The 13737-nt window shown below is 38.7% G+C and overlaps 1 long non-coding RNA gene across 1 annotated transcript; it reads right to left on the reverse strand.

Annotated features, from left to right (window-relative positions):
- Positions 1–485: 485 nt before the first annotated feature.
- Positions 486–10314, reverse strand: LOC120324408. Its single transcript, XR_005565694.1, has 3 exons — positions 10247–10314; positions 9664–9896; positions 486–555 (listed from the first exon to the last, which is right to left on the reverse strand). It is a non-coding gene; the product is annotated as an uncharacterized LOC120324408 (long non-coding RNA).
- Between the last annotated feature and the right edge of the window lie 3423 nt (positions 10315–13737).

Raw genomic sequence — 13737 nt, forward strand, 5'->3', positions numbered from 1 at the left:
CTCTGCATCAGTAAAAATAAAACACACATTGTGAACTGGAAAAATAAAGAGGAATTTTTATCACTCGCCTGTGTTATCATTGAAGATACAAAATCCTGTGTTAGCTCCACAAAGAAGAGGGGATTAACCTGCGTTAAGTTTCCTTGCACAATTCTCAGGAAAGTTAAAGGAACCGTAAGATATTGTATTCCAAGGCCCATAACTCTCCAAGGGAGAGATATTAACCCAAGTAGATTTGGGTGGTAGTTATATATTTCACCCATTTCAACAACCAAAAAAGAAGGAATAACTGCAATTATGCTTTTCTGCTGAGTCATCTCATGGCAAGGATATTCTACTCTACTTCATTTTGATTTTTTTTGTAAAGAGACAAGATTCAGAACATCAAAACAAAATAAAGCACAAGAACTTGAACAAAATTACAAATCCCATAAGGAAACACACCTTTTTTGTGAATAAGCTCTTCTGAAGAAACTCTCTTGTATCTCACACCTTTATTCTTCATTTTCCTTATCCAGTTCTTGGTTCCCCCCATTCTCATTGTAAAGCATTTTCCTACAACAAGTAAATTTGGCATTTCAAAAATGTTGGCATTCACCTGGAACAAAGCAAAGACCTCTCTTCACAGCTATTATGCTACAATCCTAAATGGCTGGGACATCCAGTCAAGGGTGTGATAGAGCAGCTTCAGCTTCCTGCTTTCAGCCATTTGCCCACATTTCAAATTACTTGTCATTATTACCAGTGTGACAACTGTGTTGAGATGACCAACTTCTAAAATTTCCTATCGAAACTCTTCCATTTTGCATAAATAAATGTGGATAAACCAGACCTTGAACCTGGATGTGGTTATCTGTGGAAGACTGACGACTGAAAAATTGAGCAGTGTATAGCAAAAATTTTATCTCAACTTAGGTGTTCTCAGTACAGGTCCAATTTTGCCAGATCAGCATTGTATAATTAAAAAATGCTATTGGCAAATTTATGTGAGGTTTTCTACATTACATTACCCTCACTCAACTCTAAGTTCTGCTGGAGCTGAATCACATCCAGAATCAGCATAAGAATAGCTGGGATTGACATGAAGGATAGCTAAAAAGAAAAGAAATGAAAGGGGAGCAGAAAAGCAAAAAACCTTATAGCTGTATTTATAACCCCTCCACAGGTTCCAAGTCAGCTTTAACTGGGCCCCCAGTTAATCCTGATACAGTCTTCTTCTAGAATTTCTATTAAAACACACACACAACTCCCCACAAAAACAAAAAACCCCACCCATAAACAAATAAAACAACCCCACTAAAAAACGGTGGGGGGTGAATGGGGAACTGTATTGCTGTGTGAAAAATGTTCAGGTACCATATTTCTTCATCTGCCTTCCTTGAGTGCAGTTCCATAATGAGTGTTAACAGGGCAGCTTTAAACACTAAGGAGTGCATTTGCAGTGTAATGTGTAGAGATTTGAGCGACAATTTCCCATTAACACTAATGTGCCCTGCATGGTTAAATCCCTAAACACCACCTTGAAAATTTAGTTTCAAAAGTGCCCATTACTTTTTGGTGTTGAATTTTTTCTGAAACAGTTGTTAGTCTGTTAAACACTGATTGCTCTCTCACACTAGTCAGACAGAACTCTTAGTTTCAGTTTAGACAGTTAATCAGAAAATGCATTTTTGCAACTAGTTCACATACCAAATGAAATTTTTTAAATTACTCTTTAGAGCTGACACTGATTAATATCTTCAGAATGCCTCATCTAAAGATCTACTCATAAATGCTAAAAGCTTCAGATAAATCTATGATATAACTACAAATTTTGTTCACAAAGGGCCATGCTTACTTTTTTATAAGCACAGTAGGTACCACGTTGAACACAATTTTTGTCAAAGTTTTTCTATCATAAAGATAAAGACAAAGTAAATATATGCATATTGGTGTTGGTTTAGTTTTTGTTGTTTGTTTGTTTGGTTTTTTTTTCTTTTTCTTGCTAGGCATATAAAGCATTAACAAGAAAAAAAGGAATTTCACACTCAAGATGTGAGTGCACATAAAACCATGTAGAATGCAAGAGGAAAAATGGAAGCAACAGGCAAGATTATGATTACAACCAAGTTCTGAGTGACAACAATGTAAGCATTAAAAATAAAGTATGAAAACAAGTTGGTCCCCACCTTTCCTACCATATAATTTAAGCATGTGTCTGGTTTGTAAATTATGAGATGTTAAACGAAATGAAGCATAGACTGTGCATGAAAGGGGTAATCTCACTTTATCGTGAAGAGGCACACATCATTGGACCAGTTTGTTAATTACATTTGTTAAGGAAAGCAAGAAAGAGTTATCTGGGTGTATGCTGGAGAAGGGGAGGGGAGAGGAGTGATAGAAATTCTTGAATATATTTTACAGAGGAAGCTGATATAAAATGCCATATAGAGTCATTGGGTGAATGTGTATATATATATATATATATATATATATACACATATATATATACACATACACACTCTGGCCCACTACATTTACAACATTTTGCTTGTTCTTTTTAGTGGCTTTCAGAAGTGGAAGGTTACCGTCACATACAAGCACTTAATTCTTCAAAAAGCCCAATTCCTTCTTACGAGACAATAAAGTGCTTCCTCTTGCAACAGCAGGTAAGCACCGAAGGTGTCCTTAAAAATCTAAACCCAGTGTGTTAAAGACTTTAATAATCTTTAAACTAAATACAATACCACTTCCTCCCTGGTACCAGGATGTTGTAAAATGTCTAATTAGTCCTTATAATAGCACTGACACCTCCGTTGCACATAAAAGAGGACTTTTAATTTACAAAAGACAACTCTGGTTGTCCTGAATTTTACCCTTAATTAGACTGTAAGACACAGCTCCATTTGGCTGTTAACCAACATATGAGGTATTGGCTTAGGGTACAAGGTAGATTTGTGAGGCTTTTTTAAAAGCACTATTGTAATATTTTGAATAGATTTTTAATACACACTATCTCATGGATTATTTAACTCTTTAATGAGGTAGAAAGAAATATTAAAGCAAATATTTTAAATGTCAGGTAAATGATCCAGCTTAAGGCAAAAGAGAGGACTTCTCTGTAGATTTTCTTACAATGGTTCCAAGAACTGCCTAGATTTTGGAAATGGTTTTATGATGCTTAGATTTTATATTGGTGCAATAAGTGTGCGTAGTAGGGTACTGCACCTAGCCATGAAATTCATTTAAAAATTAAATAAGAGGCATGATGAAAAATACAGAAGTCACTTGTCCCAAAGAAAATATAAATAATTTTGAAAGTAAAAGTGTTTCTGTGGCAACATGAACTTTAGTAAGTCAAAATTTGCAATATCAGTAAGCTATACCCCAATGACAGGTAAAAGCATGTCTCTGAATAAGAGGACCAGTGGAACTTACACAGAGCTGTCTAATGAAATCAGAAAAATGTTAATAAAAATCACCATCCAGCTGACAATTTTAGGGCACACAAGCCCTAAAATAAGGAGAAACCTGCACTGGGATATGTAAGGAACACTTAGTATGTCATTTGACATGAGCACTAGACTGTCATCCACTTTAAACAGGACAAAGAAGAGGGGCAGCCCAACAAGTCCTTCTCTTTTTGTGGCAGCACACCTGGAAGTGGAAACGAGTTGGCTGATGTCTTCCTGTAATTCTCTTCCGAAAGAGGAGCTTCCTAAAAGCTGTAATGAACACAGAATCACAGAATATGCTCAGCTGGAAGGGACCCACAAGGATCAACAATTCCAACTCTTAGGCCTGCACTGGAACACCCCCAGGAGTTACAGCACGTGCCTGAGAGTGCCATCGCACACATAGGAGACAGTAAAACTTCTGGTGAAGCTATACACCACAGGAAAAATCTAAAAAATGTGCCTATCAAAAGCTACCTGAAAACACAAATTTAGGCACAGAAGCCTGTTTCATAAAAAGTGGAGATATTTGGGAAACAGATTGTCTGCCCTGCCAGTGGGAAGGAAAACACCTAACAATTTAAATTCAAAAATTTCAGTGGATCTACAGAATAACTCCATGTTAAATCACTATGCTCTCTTATACAATGAAAATAACTGGAATAATTAATCATAATTATTTTTCTCACCTTCTTTGGATATGTTAACTCAGCCCTCAAAGCAAATAAATTGTTTTCCTTTGGACAACCTTTACAGTCAGGGTATTGGATCCATACAGATTTAAGGGGTCTGCACAGCTCTTCACTACCTACTCACTCAACCTCTAAAACAACTCCTGCTGAGTGTGTGAGAAACTGCACTGCAGTGTTAATAGATGGAATAAATAACAGGATGCTGCATAGTGAAGGATCATGTCCACCTCTACCTTAGTCACAGCCATCTCCCCTTGAAAATTCTTGTCTTGACCTGCAGAGACTGGAAGGGAAGTGTAGGGTCAAAGCAGTAACCAGCACCTTTACCATGGATAGAAGCAGACCTGTTCAACATGAGTTCTCTTCAGCTATGGACTAATAGACCCCAGCCCAGGCTAGAGGGGTTATTGAAAACTGAATGTACCTGGCCTTGTATTTCAGTGTACATAGCACTGCCTAGGTAACACCTCCTCCACAACTGTTGTTCCAGAAGTCAAGAAAAAATATTAGGTTTTTAATAATTGAAAAACACGCTTATCTAGTCTATAAGGCCTAATTAAAAATTTAGAAACTCATCATGATCACCTATTCATTTCAAGGGAGAAGGCTGGAAAAGAGACAGGAGAGAATTAAATATAAATAAATTAAAATAACAAAAAAACCTAGCAGAAATATGATGACTGTGTTTGTGACTAACACCAGAATTCCAGTATGCATCATATTCTACAAGAATGAATATAAAATCTTCTCCCTCTCCTTACCTGACACATGACACATTCTAGTACTAATTTGTGCTTTGGTTTATCTGGAGACACTTTTATAGTGGTGGTAAGACTAGTTCCAAAGTCCATTGCCAAACTAGTGGGCTCAAGAAGAAAAATGAAAATAATCACGGAGAATATTTCAAATAGGATAAGAGACTGACAAGTCTTTCTTTGACAAGTGCTTTCTTTGGACATGAGAAGGATTGGAAAGGCCTGAAAGAAATATAGGAGGTCAAGTAGGATATAGAAAAGATTTCTGGGAAATCGCTGCATTGCCTATATAATTATAAAATAACATCAGGTGAAAATTAAATAAAAAAATTTTATTCACTACATATCATGTTACAGAGGTCACTGACATCAAATCCTAAAGATTAAAATTATATTCCCAAAAGCATTCACAAGGGAACTCCACCAAATACGTGGAGTAATAATTAATGACAGTTCACACTTCAGAAGTAAGAAAACAAGTTCTCCAACAAAACAAGTTCTCCAACCATTGAACACCAGAATGAGAACCATGAAAGGACAAATCATTCTACTGAAAAACAAGTGACTTGCATGGATGTTTGGACATTTGCATTCAAGATACATGAAGAAAAGCTTTAGAATGGGACATTAATCCTTAGATGGGAGCAGTGAGTCAGGTTTTGGAAATTGCTTCATGATATGGACCAGCTAAGGACGTTCCCAGAGAGATAAAGAAAAATTACTACTGGTCTTAAAAAACATGTTTTATGAAAAAAGAACTGAGGCAGGTTAAGCTGCAGAAAGAAGCTCAGAAGACAGGACTGGGGTTTATCTGTGGAAGAGAGTGTGAGTAAAAATTGGCTTGAATTGCTACAAGAAATATGAAAATCTTTGTATAAAAAGATAAATGCTGGAATAAATTTCCAAGGAAGTTGAAGCGTTTCTTTAATAAGAAGTCTTTCAAATTACTTGAGAAGCATTTTTAAGAGATGAGATAGCTGGAGTTATCTTGGGACAATCTCAAAACTTATTTTCTCTGATTTTATATATGCTGAATTCAAACCAAATAAAGTTGGTGCTTTGTTTTAGAAATGTCAGTATTGTAGTTCACATGCCTTCCAGCCAATCTGTGCCTATGCTAACCCACCTAGTAAGTCCTGAGGCAAATAACTAGCAACCTTTCTACTTCTGCTACTTCAGTTTACGATGTGGTTGTCTCTGAGTAATGGAAATACTTATTTCAAACAGTTTTCAGACCAGGCAGGCTCTTCAGAGAGAACATGGCTATCTTGTTTTCTTCCCTAAAGCTGCCTTTTCCACAGAGATGTGGTTTTAAATTGGCTACAGCTACCTAGATTTTACTTTTAAATAAAGTTAGATTGCTAACAGATGTTCCAGAGAAAAACATCTAACAAAAGATGACCCTCTCCTTCTGCCTGGCTGTCAGCCCAGCAGTGCCAGGAACAGTAAGAATGGGAGCCAGAGCTTTGGCCAAGGCAGTCTGCAACACGTGGGGCAGCACGGGCAGGGCGGGTGGCAGAATATCCCAGTCCAACCACAACTCTAATCAGAACTAAAAGCCTGCCAGCCTGTTTAGAAGGATTTCAGTGAAAATCTCATTCAAATTCACCTGGAAGAGAAGTGCCAGCACTGAGCCAATTTAAAATGAGAATCACACGTCACCTTCAATGTCTCAGCAGCAGCATGCAGAATCCACTAAGCAGCTTGCCCTCACACTCCTCTTTCTTCTCTCATACTTAAAGGTACAGTTTAGAGCACAGTCCCAGACATCCTCAAACCATAGCCAATTTGTTTAGCGAAAGGAGTAAGTAAAGTGAATTTCATAAGGACTCTATAATTACGTCTGAATCATTCAAACAGCCTCAAGGCCCATAATACAGGTTCTGTTCAATAAAGATATATAGACTGTACTCTCTGTTTTTCTCTTTCACATCCCTTTAGATGTGGATGAACCAGTTTGTGTCACCAGTGAAAGGATACAGGCATTGTTTGCTCTAATGCCCTGACAGTATTCCCTGAGAGACTGGCCTTTCTCACTCTTTTCTTCTTCCTCAAGAACTGGTCTCATTTCTCATAAGAGAGATCAAGAGGGCAGAAGCACTTGGCCCCCAGGTGTCATAGCCCATCATCACACAGTTCTCTGTGGAGACTTAAGCTTAGTTATCATAGCCAAAAGGAAACAAGGAGACATTTTTCTCAGAGCAAAGTGACAATCCACATACAAACTGTTTTCTGCTGAAGTTTCTATGTGGTCTCACATCTCATTCAGTTTGCTAGACAGAGCACAAGGCTTTTTAGCAGTTTAATTCAATGTAATGCTAGTATATTAGAGAAATAGACATATTTATTTGATTTTGGCACTGGTGATATTTTTGTTTGGCATTTTGTTTATATCTAGGCAATGCTATTAACTCCCTCAGCCAGGCATTTTTTAATTTCTCTCTAAATAAAAAGATAACAAAAGTATTTCAATCTTTTTTTTTACAGCCAGGGACTGCATTCAGAATTTTTTATGAGGTTTAAAGAAGGAAAAGGACAAAAAGACCAGAGTTAATAACAAACTTCCCTGGCCACAGACATGCAGCGGGGACACTTCACTCCTAAGGCAGCTGAGCTCTGGAGCAGGCTGGAAGCCCCACATCTCAGGAGTGACCCACAGAAATGACATGCTGGGCAGGTATCCTGCCATCAAGTATGGCACACTCAGTACTGTGACATTTCTAACCTTTTTCCCATATTAGGCTCTTAAAACCAGTATGAAAAATACACTCTGTCCATACCTTAAAGCTCTCTTTTGGTGACAAAATACACCCACTTTTTATGCTTTTTTTTTTTTTTTAAAAGCCAGTGGTTTGTACCACAAAGACAGGAGTCATCCTTGCTCTCTTTCCTGTCCAGTCAGGGAGTTCCATGGGCATTCTCCATGGAAGGAGATGTGTTCAATCTGGTTCTTTTTTTGTTTGTTTTAAAACTTGGTTAAGTGTGCTATTTCTCAGGCCCTTAAATAAAAAATTATTCACATTCTCATCCATAACAGGCATGCACATTTTTTTTGAGGTAGTCTATGTCAACACGTTTGTTAGCCATGGAATTAGAGCCTCCCACTGGATTAATCCTGACATCCAGTTATTTCTGAATCATGTTGCTGCTGCAAAACCGCTTAGACCAGGATGCTTCCAAGTATGCCAAAAATCAGAACAAGCAGCACTGAAAGGATTTTTAAGCCAAAAACAATTAACTGGAAAATGAGTATAAGGTCTTCTAAGGTCTCCCCCAGTAAAGGCCAACTTTTGGTTTATTGGTTTTTTGAGTTTGGGTTGTTTTGTTTTTTTTTTTGACCAGACAGCTTATATTAGGAAATAATCTCTTAATTTGTGAAGGAGTCCTTTAGGCTTCCTAGAAACTCCCATCCTCTTGATTTACTTGTTCATTACACAAGGGCGATTTCAATATCCTTATGTTTCTCATTGTTTTGCATGTGGCTATCCATTACAGCAGAAGAAATTACAAAACTCCTAGAAGATGTTATCATCTTCATATCTAGTGAGCCTGATGAGTTTTCTACGAGCAGCATGCACGAGACAATGAATAAGGAAACTCAATTGCAGGAAAGAAATAAAAATATGGAAAAAGAGGAGAAGATAAAGAAAGGTGAGGCTATTTCACATACTGATATAAAAATGAGGGTAGAAGGGCTATTTTTGTTTATGGAGGCTGCAGCTCTCCTCTGAGCTCATTAATGATTCGTTGCATATCACAGGATTAAAAACAATGGGTACATCAGCAAGCCCAAGCAGCTAGCCAGATTTCTGGCTCAACCAGCCAGCATTTGCAGAAGCCTCCTGTCTTTGAAAATTACCTATTCTTCCCTCAGAAAAAAATCCACAACTACTTTCCTCCTAAGTAATAACTTCCAACTGTAAATAGTGAAGTACCACAGAGCCCTGAGCTGAAAGCACAGACTCTGTCTGTCCTCCTGGGCCACAGTTCTGCTGGGCCAAGAGGAAGGTGCTGCAGGCTGGCCTTGGCTGCTGGGGACAGGTAATCCCCTCCCACCGACAGAGCTGGTGACAATGAGGGAAGAATCGGAAATGAGTGCTCATTGTTGAAAGTTCTTTGCTTTAAAGAATGCTCAGGTGGGCCTTTGTTCCTAATTTAAATGCTTCAAATTAGAGGTATACACTTCACTAATGCTCCCACTAGCATCGAGGGGGCATTTGTCAAAGGCTTCTTTAGGAGCCAAAATTAGCCCTTAATGATTTTGCCATTACAAGACTTACCTATTTTGCTATTGCAAATCATAACCCACAGTCAAATCAACAAAACATTACAAAATCAAGGTGCAGGAACTCAGGAAGTCTTGGAAATCACCACTTTTGTCGGCCGGAAATGAAATGCCCTTCTCTGGTTTCAGTTTCTGCTGTTGCAAGACAGATTGTATTGCAGAACATTCTGCTAAACCAATCACACTGTAAAATACATTAACACTGTTCACCCCTAGAATGATGGAGTTTAAGTAATTTTAGAATGATGGTGACACAAAGCAATCAGAGCAAGACCATTCAGATATACAGTTAATGCTCTGCCTTCATCAAATCACATCATCCTTCAGAGTTACAACCCAAACAGTACTTACACATTCCATTGTACTTCTTACACCACACCCATAAAAATGGCACCAGTGACATACAGCCCAACCTGACTGGGATCTGTCACAAGCAGTTCAAGCTTTCCCAAAAGGGGAACCTGCTAGTGTATATTTTATACTTATTTTCTACTTACTGTCTTATTTTGTGACTCTGCTGTCATGTGTGCTTTTATTCCAGTTATTAAAATTAGCAGAAAGCATGTTTTGTTGTTCCAGTAAAAATGGTGAGGTGTGGTGCTCGGAGATTTCTTCTTCAGAAGAGGTAGGTGTCTCTCAGAAAAGCTTTCAGTCAAGTCCAGGACAAGAAGTGGAAGCTGGTACTCTAGATTTCAGCTCTCCAGTGTTTGCATCGGATCCCACCTGCGTTCTGGAAAAGAAATACATGAGATTTTAATATATCTCATGGGCTCCCTCCACCCCACCGAAAAACAAGATGCTCAGACATTATTACTGTATAGAGTTGTCCATGTACAGCTAAATGATCCATCATGTACCTGTTCTGTTAATTAATTACTCAGTGCTATACAAAACCTTTACCACATATTTTTAAATACCTGTTATAGATCTGATTGCAATATGGCAAAAAAGACAGATAAGTTCTGCTTTGTAAAGAGGAAGAAAAAGTTGATATACTCAAAAGTTGTGCCTGCATATCTGGAAACTCAGTAAAACACGTACAAATTAAAAAAAAAAAAAAAAAGACAAAAGCAAACTTACATGAACAAATGGAAAATTTAATTAAAAACAGGATGAAGATGGATTCTCTGCATTTTTCGGGATCAAGCGACCTGGAAAAAGACAGAGAAAACCTTGAGCGGATAAAAAGTGTTTACAGTACAAATGAGAAAAAAATAAAGTTCAAATAACATATATATGTAATTAAAATTCGAAAAGGAACTTCAAAAAAGATTTTAAAGGAGGAACTTTGGAAATGATATACCAAATGCTATTTGACACTTTATATACAGACACATAATTTTCCCCTTATTAGCACATATTTTTTCCTCTTCTACAGTCATCAAGCTGCTGCAGCATCTCAGACATGATCATTGTCTCTTCCATTTCTGGCCATTAGTATTTACATGGCAGTGGCTCTGGACACCTACAGAATGTCCATATTTAAGATGGAGTACCTGCAAAAGACAAGAGATTATCCTGGTTCAGAGAAGCAGGAGAATCTAAACCATTTATCCAGCAAAGACATTCTCTTTTCAGAAGAAAAGGACAGGTAAGTGAGAAAGGTTGCTCACAGCCAAAACTACAGGAGTTTATTTTGTAGAAGCATTATAGACTTTCCCCTGCCTGTTTTGAGTAACTCTTTCAAACACTGACTGTATGCACGCCTGTAAAACCCTTCCTCCCCCAGGTAACTCTGCCTTTGGTCTAACGTGCATGTTTCCACAAGAGAAGGTTTCCATGTTTCCATCCTCATGCCACTCTGATATTACTTGGACTGATTCCCATGCCAGCTCAAGAGTCTCTGAATTTTGCCCGAATTTTTGAAAATTCTATACTCCAAACTGTAACACTGAAAGCAAGAGAATCAGCTACCATTTCTTTCTCACAGCTACAGAGCAAAGTTACTCACTTCAGTTTTCCCTTATTCTGGCAAACCAGGGCACCATGAGTCACTCACAATCCTTTCTTGCCAACTACTGTTTCGAAGCACAAATCTCCATAAGGGGAAATTAAATATTTCTACAAACTCGCCCTTCAAGAGCCAAGAGCACTCTGTCACTGAGAGTGCTTCTTGACATGACACATGGAAAAATCCTCATACTAATCACTGCAGATTAATCAGAAAATTTAATCATATTTCAGACCTGTCACTTCTTCTGTTTCTGAGACAGGCGAGCACATTTCTGACATTTGGGGCCTGTTACTGCTGCCACTGAAGTCAAAGGCAAACTCTCCACTGCCTTCCACAGGCACAGAGCCACTATTATGTTAGAGAGCAGAGCTACAGTACAAGAGTGAGGATCTTCCTCGAGAGGATAGATATGCATAGCTGAACTACTGCTCTTCTCCAGCTATTCTACGAGACAAGTTGTAAGGTTTCATGAAATATAGAGAGACAAGCAGTGATAGGATCAAGAGCTGCTCTTCTTGTGAGAGGGACCAAATTAAATTTTTCTGATTAATTTGCCTTCCCTATTTCCCCTAAATAAATAAATAAACAACACAGCAGCAGAACAAGACAGGCTTATTCTGGTGCTTAACTAATTAACAGTACTAATTAGTGTTTAATGGCAATGATAATTATAATCATACTCCTGTGAGTCTATTGAGGCTGCCACATCAGATGGATTGCAATGTTCCCCCTCCCTCTACAAACTTAAATCAATATCACTTCAAACATGACTGGGTCATTTCATGATAAGTGATTAGACAGTCACCTTTATTTTCTATGCTAAACTGAGAAATTCAAAAGCCTCTTTAAGTGGTGGGAGAAGAAAGGATAAAGCACCACTTTGAGTTAATGAAATCATTAAATGAAGCTCCTTGCTGTCCCACACTGGCATCATTCTTTAGGTTTTTATTTGAAACAGTCCCAAAGCCAATATTCATAGGCTGTGTGCAACTTGCCTGTTCTGTACAACAGAACAACTTAGGTTAGGAAGGACCTTTACAGTCCAATCTACCATTCAAAGCAGTGCTACCCAGGCCAGCTTATGAATGGCTTTGTCTAGCCAAGTACTGAATATATCCACCCTCTGGCTACATGTTCCAGTGTTTGATCAGCTTCATGGTGAAAAATCTTTTTCCTTATATCAAACAGGAATCTCATTGCAAGCTGTGTTGCTCGGTCAGGGAGAGGCATCAGACATCCTCTGTAGCTCAGGATCAGGATGTCAGCACCCTCTCACAGGAGTCCCCTCTACGTTGAGTCCTCTGATGTGCCAAGTCACTCCAGTTGGTGCTGGATCATGGCTTTGGCACACTGATACTGTCAGTGGACAGTTTTAAGCAGTTCCCTGCTATCCTGAACAGAATTTCTAGGCCACTCTGCCGCCTGTGAACTGCTGCTACAGGTGGTACCTCTGGCAGCTACAGGCTGGGAGCTGTTCTCTTCCACAGCCAGTTGAACAGTGACTCCCCCTGCACAGCTGTCAGCTGGAGGCAATAGCTGCAGCACTCCCTAACCAAGGAGCAGCCAGTGGAAGCTCTCTGTTAGAGCTGACAGAAGCAAAAGCCTCTGGAAGCTAAACCTCACCATCACCAGTGAGCCAAAAGTTCCCAGCCGATGTAGCTGCCAGATGTTCCCTGAAGCTCTCTCCAGAAGAAGGTTGGAAACTACTGCCTTTTCTGCTACCCACCTCTGCTTGCTCTTTCGAGCCCCAAATGGACAAATGATGTGCTTGTTCAGCACCCAGCTATGGCAGCCACAGAGGACATGGGATATAAAGCAGACAAGAAATTCCACTAAGGAATGGCAGAACAATGCAGCAATTAACTGTCATTTACACAAGGCCACACCTGACCATTGCATGAGAACAGAGAAGAAACACAGGACAGCCATGGAGCAGCTGAACACTAACACAAGCATGGCATGGTACACATGCAGATATAGGCCAGGGCTTCACAAGTATAACAAACATATAGGGCAGATACTCTTATGAGTATTATAATAATGAAAACAGCGTGCATGAACATAAAAATCCAAGAAAATTGAACCTGGAGCATCCAGAGGTCAGAATTGAGAGTGCAATTGTTATTGTTTCCAATGCCAAAAGCAGAAGCACAGTAGAACTGAGTGTCATAGTGGCTTTTGTTGTTTTCATTAGCACTAAACCTGCAGGGGAATCTCATAAGGGAGAGACAACTAGCCAGGGAATACAAGCTTTTGATCTATCTTAGCCAGCACTTCTACCTTATCGTAATTTTTTTATGTTTTTCTTTTTAGAATAATTAACCATTGACACTAAGAAAAAAAATTCCTGAAGTTCGAGGCTCTCATTTTGCAAAAAAATTGTAATTTTGAATAAACATGTGAGACTTGTCCCTCTTTCCTGATCACTACCCTCTCTCTGTCTCTCCCACTAGGAATACATCTTTCCCTATATCCATGAGGAAATCAAATATAGATTTCTACTAGTGACTAAAGCTCTGATCCTGCAATTAGATAAACACAAGCTTAATTTTATGCATGTGAGTGATCCCATCAACATTCCCATGTGTCAGAGACTTTGTGAGATTGATGCCTAAAA

Source organism: Pipra filicauda, unplaced genomic scaffold (assembly GCF_003945595.2).
Source record: "Pipra filicauda isolate LSUMZ 115617 unplaced genomic scaffold, ASM394559v2 scaffold519_size374755_pilon, whole genome shotgun sequence".
Taxonomy (NCBI): Eukaryota; Metazoa; Chordata; class Aves; order Passeriformes; family Pipridae; genus Pipra; species Pipra filicauda.